At 36.3% G+C, this 6,127-nt stretch overlaps 1 pseudogene; it reads right to left on the minus strand.

Moving 5' to 3' along the window:
- Positions 1-891: 891 nt before the first annotated feature.
- On the minus strand, positions 892-5,469 carry LOC122051825 (annotated as a pseudogene).
- Positions 5,470-6,127: the final 658 nt, after the last annotated feature.

Genomic DNA, 6,127 nt, shown 5'->3' on the forward strand with positions numbered 1-6,127 from the left:
TCGTAACGTAACTTGGGTTGCTCACATCAAAAAAGGGGAGATTGTTGGAACCCCAAGGTTATTTTGATGTGATCAACAAGTTAAGTTAGGTCCTATCGTGTTTTTAACCTTGTGTCTAAGTGTGCAGGAGCTTAGTGAAGACGCTGGAATTCCGTTTTGTTTAAATTTCTCTGTACAAAAATTGTACAAGTACAAAATTTTTCCTAGCAACCTGCATGTTCGATCAGACATGTGTTTGATCAATCAAGCAAGTTCTTGAAGGATCAAAGCACACCTTGATCGAAGTACAAGATCGCTGGCCTCTTGTGTTGGTATTCCAAAAATGATACAAAGAAAATCAAATTAATTACGTAGCGGAATTAAAGAACTATTTGTACCTTTTCTTTGTAGCTAAAGACCTCTTGACACTACAACAAAAATATTAAAAGATAACGGTTAAAAACCGTTGTCATAGGCCCTTTAAAACCGTTGTAATTGGCAGTGTTGTTAAATGTGTGGTAAAAGAAAACGGTTTAAAACCGTTGTCTTTGACCATATTAGACAACAGTCATGCAACGGATTTAAAGTGTTGTCTTTTAATACCAAAGACAACAGTTCTGCAACAGTATAAAACCGTTGTAATTGCTAGTTTTGCAATAATTTGATCGCAGATATGCTTTTGACAACAAATACACTATTGTCTTTCTTCCAAATTTAGTTTAAAACCATTGTCTTTGAATACTTTTCACAACGGTTAAAAAATCGTTGTCTATGTTTATTAGAAAATGCATCGTGAATAGATAAAATAATTTTTTTGCACACAAACTGGTACAACATTTATACATTATATTCACAAAAACCGTTTTCAACATATATACATTCAGTTGTCTTTTATACATCTTGTCTCAATGTAAAAACTGGTACAACATATATGTACATTCACTTAAGTTAAGTTTATAAACTTCTACAATTACTACAAGCTATCCAAACATGACCACAAGTAGTATCCAATCATGACAACTACAAAAGATGAGACCACAAAATTAAGTTTATCATACCACACCCATGCAAATTAACTTGTTCTTTTTCTGAATAGATCAAGTCAGGATGTGCAACAATCTTCATGTACTGGTCCTTTTTCTGCATACCCAGCTTGCAAACCCAGCTTTCTCCCTTTTCTGAAAATAAAATATAGTTAAAGCCATAGAAAAAAAGTAAAAACATACATGTATAAACTGATAATGTGTGGGTTCACAAATCTGATTTTGTGGACATTGTTATATGTTTTCAGCTTTTTATAAAGATGTCTACCATTTCAAAATGAAGAATGTTACAATGCTAAATTAATAAAGTTTATACAATTTATATGGTAAACAAATAGAATAAGAAGACTTATCACATGTAAATTACTATACAATTTGCAGTTATGGGATCCGAATGATAAAAAGGAATGATATCTTCAAGGTGCATAAGGATTTCATAATCATCGTCAAAGAAACCATGCTCACAAATCATTGATATATTTGTTTCATCATTTAGAGCATACTTACAATAACAATATAGTAGATGCAATGACCTTGACATACTTGATGAAATAATTGGATTATTTCTTTGGACAATACTTCTTTTCCTTTGAGGATTCTAAAAATTGCAAATGTAGTCATGTGTTAGGTGCAACACTGATCTTTAGGATTAAAAAATGCCATTTAATAATAGTCGGTATTAAATAAACAAGCTATAATTGTTGTTATCGTAAACTTTAACAAATATTCTTCCATCAATTATTGCAGTTATGGAACCCAACCTGCAACCACGGAAACTAAGCATGGGGTTCACTTCAGAAAGGTTCTCCACTCTTGCATAAACTTTGTCTTCTTTTGCACCAGTTTCTGAGACCATATCACGAACAATTACCCTCTGGCAAAAATTCGTGCAGTGGAGGATCTAACAGCCGGTTAGTCACCAGAAACCCTGAAAGCTAGAGTAGAGAAGGATAAGATAGATTTATCATTATATGCATGTTAATCAATGAACTATAGAAAACTTGATTGTACAGCCACCTAAACTTTTGATTCACGAGTCAAAAGAAATGATGCATATGTCGTATATCAAGCAACAAATACAGATGCTATTTCTTTCAAGAAAGACAAATATTTGAATGATGAAACCCACCATCCATGGCATGAAAGATCCCCTCAAAATCTGATCTCTGACAAGGCAAGAAGAGATTTAACGCTGACTGTCTTTGTTCCGTATTTGGTGCCATTATCATTTGTCGAACAGTCTTTATCCTCTCATCCTAAGCAAAGAACTGTGACAAATGGATGTCATACAATTACAATAACAAGGAAAAAAAATCTACAAATAAAGTGCATGCAGATATTGTTTATAGCACATAAACTCGACCATTATCTTTAGTTTCATCAGTGTATAAGAACAAGAATGATGCTAAATTTATAATCATCTATAGGATCAACCCTGTGAGCGAATCTTAGTAGCATTGACATAAAATGTCATCTTGTGGTATTTTAATAGAACGACTGGAATGCACTAATTTATTAATCTAACCATGTGTTCCGTCCGACAAAGCCCAATTCCTTGTGCACCATTGTTTCTCGCTGTTAGTGCATCATCAGGTGTATCAGCATTTGCCATGACCTAGAATGATGTATACAAAAATAGACTAGAGTCTTGATAAGAAAAATAATGTACAACAGAATGAAAATAACTATTTGTTGTTGTTATTTCTCCCGTCAAACACCATTGCTATTTTCATCCTACATGAAGACTACCAATCACTCAAACCTAATTAATGCTAAGGAAATTGACTCAAAGGGTGTATCAGGTTGAATGGAAGGTACATTTGGAATGTTACTTTTTTACTGGCAACATTCTTTTTTCAGAGCACCATAGTATGAATTAGCCTTGACATCAATATTACCTTTAGTTGCCTTATCTCATCAACCCAAGACATAAAGGTTGCCAGGTCACCACTAAGAACTGGTGGAGAAAGTGATTTCTTCCCCAAGATTACTTTTCCTGTTGTTCCATTAAGTGACAACCACTCGCCTTCTTTGAATACATTACCTCCAACAACAACAACCTAGATGACAGAGAATCAAAAACAGAAGTGATTTTGCTTTTCAAGTGATGTATTAGAGATGCAAACAAGAAAGTGCCCACTGTGAGTAATGGTGAACTTCAATCATGCTAATAATAACTAAAGAATAAACTGCACTACTGCTAGAGTTAATATTTTGGAACATCCAAAGATATAGAGTACAGTCTATACCATATTTAAGAAATCACCAGACTATAAGAGTATACTCTACACTACATTTAAGAACTTACCTTGTTGGAATCATTTACTCGGATATCAGAGCAGCCAGATATACAACATTTTCCCCATCCACGTGCTACAACAGCAGCATGAGATGTCATACCACCTCTGGCTATTAGTATACCTTCAGCTGCATGCATTCCACTAATATCATCTGGGCTAGTCTCTGTCCTCACCTTCACACAAAAGAAATGGCATGTCATGAAAGTAGCTAGACGACAAGTAGAAAAAATTCTGAAGTCTTACAAATAACATAATTTATGATATATGATATGATTGTGTAAAGTAACAACTAATTGATTTCTTTCTAACAGAAAGTTGAACCAAACAATCAAAAATAGGGGACTAGTGAAAATGTGGATTTTTTCCATTATACTTTCTACTTAATAGTGAAATTGAAACTCTATATACTAACTCGAGATTGAAAAATTTTAGTCTCTGTTTCAATCTTCACAACAATAGAAATAAATTACCAAAATAACAGCCTTTCCCTGAGCATGCCATGCTTCAACATCCTCAGTAGTAAAGACAATTTGACCAACTGCAGCTCCTGGTGATGCAGGCAATCCTGTTCCAATCACTTTATCCTTGTAGGCAGATGGATCCTCAAACTAAACATAAGAGAATAGATTAAAATCAGCCAACATATAAAGCTAGAAGTAGTAGTGCATCGTTTGTGCATGGAACTTGTAAAGTTATAAAAGTACATATACCATGAAAATGTGTTTCCTTATTCTTTAGCTAGCATACTAGAATTTTTTAGGTATCATTTTGGAGATTAGCTCATTTACAACTTTCCTAATGATAATAACAATAATACTTAAAATATACCACATAACATTAGCTCATATTCAATTTTTTGATTTAGAAGTATATTTTAATCAATGCATTTATTACTCTTATTTTAATAATTACCTGTGGATGGAGAAGCTGGTCGACATGACCAGGCTCCACCATCTTAATAGTAGAACGAGTGTCAACAAGGCCTTCTTTGACCATGTTGACTGCAATCCTTATTGCACCTCTGCCAGTGCGCTTTCCTACTCGACCCTGTAGCATCCAAAGCCTATTCTCCTGGACAGTAAATTCAGTATCCTGCGATGGAGGACAAAAAGGAAATCAGGAATTCAACAAAATGAAAGGACTAATTCCACAAATAGGTGTTGAGCGCTTAGAAACGACAATAAGTATTTTTTTCCAAACTTATAAAATAAAGTAGCCAAATTACATTTAGATGGAAGCCTTAAGTTTCAAACTATTTGAAAGAGATTTCAATCAAGGAATCTAACCATCATGTCTTTATAATGCCTTTCCAAGATCTCACAGTTCTCAACTAGCTCATCATAGGCTTTTGGGACACATTCCTTCATAGCGTCTATATGTTGTGGTGTTCTGATTCCAGCAACCACATCTTCACCCTGAAAATTAACTTGACTATTTTAGTGACTCATCACGAACAATAAACAATTTCAAAAAATTAACATTTATACACACACAAATCATAATGGACTTGGGGAACAACAAAAATATAAATCCATCAACTTCCCTCAAAATGAGTTAATTTAGCCAACTAAAATTGCTGCAACAATAGGTAGTCTTCTCGCCGGTGCTGCAGCTAGGCAACGTGAAGGCAAAGGGAAAAGAAGATAAGACATTACTTGAGCATTGTAAAGGAACTCCCCGTAGAGCTTCTTCTCGCCGGTGCTCGGGTTTCGCGTGAAAAGAAATCCAGTCCCAGAGGTGTCCCCCCATGTTTCCAAACACCATGCACTACACATTTACCACAGTCCCCTTGAGCCCCTTGATCTGGCTGATGCTCCTGTACTTCCTCGCCCTGGGGCAGTCCCATGCATCGAACACCACGATCACAGCAAGATACAACTGCTTCCTCAGATCTACACCCTGAACTTCTATTGAGCAAAACCACCAAGTAAACTAAACCTAAAATTGCGCCGTAGGACGTTAAGTCTTACCGGTGGGGGGCTGCTCTCCTTTGGCCTCGACGTATACATTCTTGTAGAGGCCAAATCATGGAGATTGTGTGAGGAGATTGGGAAGAGGAGATTGTGTGAGGAGAGGGAAAGCGTGAAGAGATCGTGTGATGAGGAGAGGAGAAAGACATAGTTGGCCTAGGGTTCCCGAAGACTAAGGGGAGGGAAAACACGCGCCAAAAAATTTTTAGAAGAGGGAAAGCATTAAACCACGACAATTGAACAAAAGAATTAAGATTACAACAGTTTACAAAACTGTAGTCGTATCCTCTAAAAATGCGCTTAAAAACAACGGTTTTAGAAAACCGTTGTTAAATGCGTTGTTGATTAAAAAACAATTCTCTCAACGACAATAGTTTTTACAAAACTGTTGTCTTTTGTTTTTTTTTAAAGCTCAAAGACAACGGTTTTGTTAAAAATCGTTGTCTTTTATCAAATTAACAACAGGTCCTTCAAAAATCATTGTCTTTATAGTGTTGTCTTTTAACATATTTGTTGTAGTGTGATCTTCTGCCGTATTCCTCTCCTCTTCTTGGACGTCGTGTGGGCGACGATCTACCAAGACAAAAACCACTCTTCCTTCTCTTCTCGGGTTCCAAACCGCTAGCTACAAAAGGAGCTCTAGGATGAGGCACCTTCTCTTGTTCTTCCTCTTCTTTCCTCTTCTTCCTCTTCTTCCTCTTCTTCAAGCCGCCACCCACCGAGGAGTAGAAGAGGGGGGCGTTGACCTTAGCAAGAGAGTTGGGTGCCGACCCTTAGCATGGGAGGAGGGGCGTCGACCCTAGCAATGGAAGAAGGGGCGTCGACCCTAGCAATG

This window comes from Zingiber officinale, chromosome 3A, assembly GCF_018446385.1.
Source record: "Zingiber officinale cultivar Zhangliang chromosome 3A, Zo_v1.1, whole genome shotgun sequence".
In the NCBI taxonomy this organism is placed as follows: domain Eukaryota; kingdom Viridiplantae; phylum Streptophyta; class Magnoliopsida; order Zingiberales; family Zingiberaceae; genus Zingiber; species Zingiber officinale.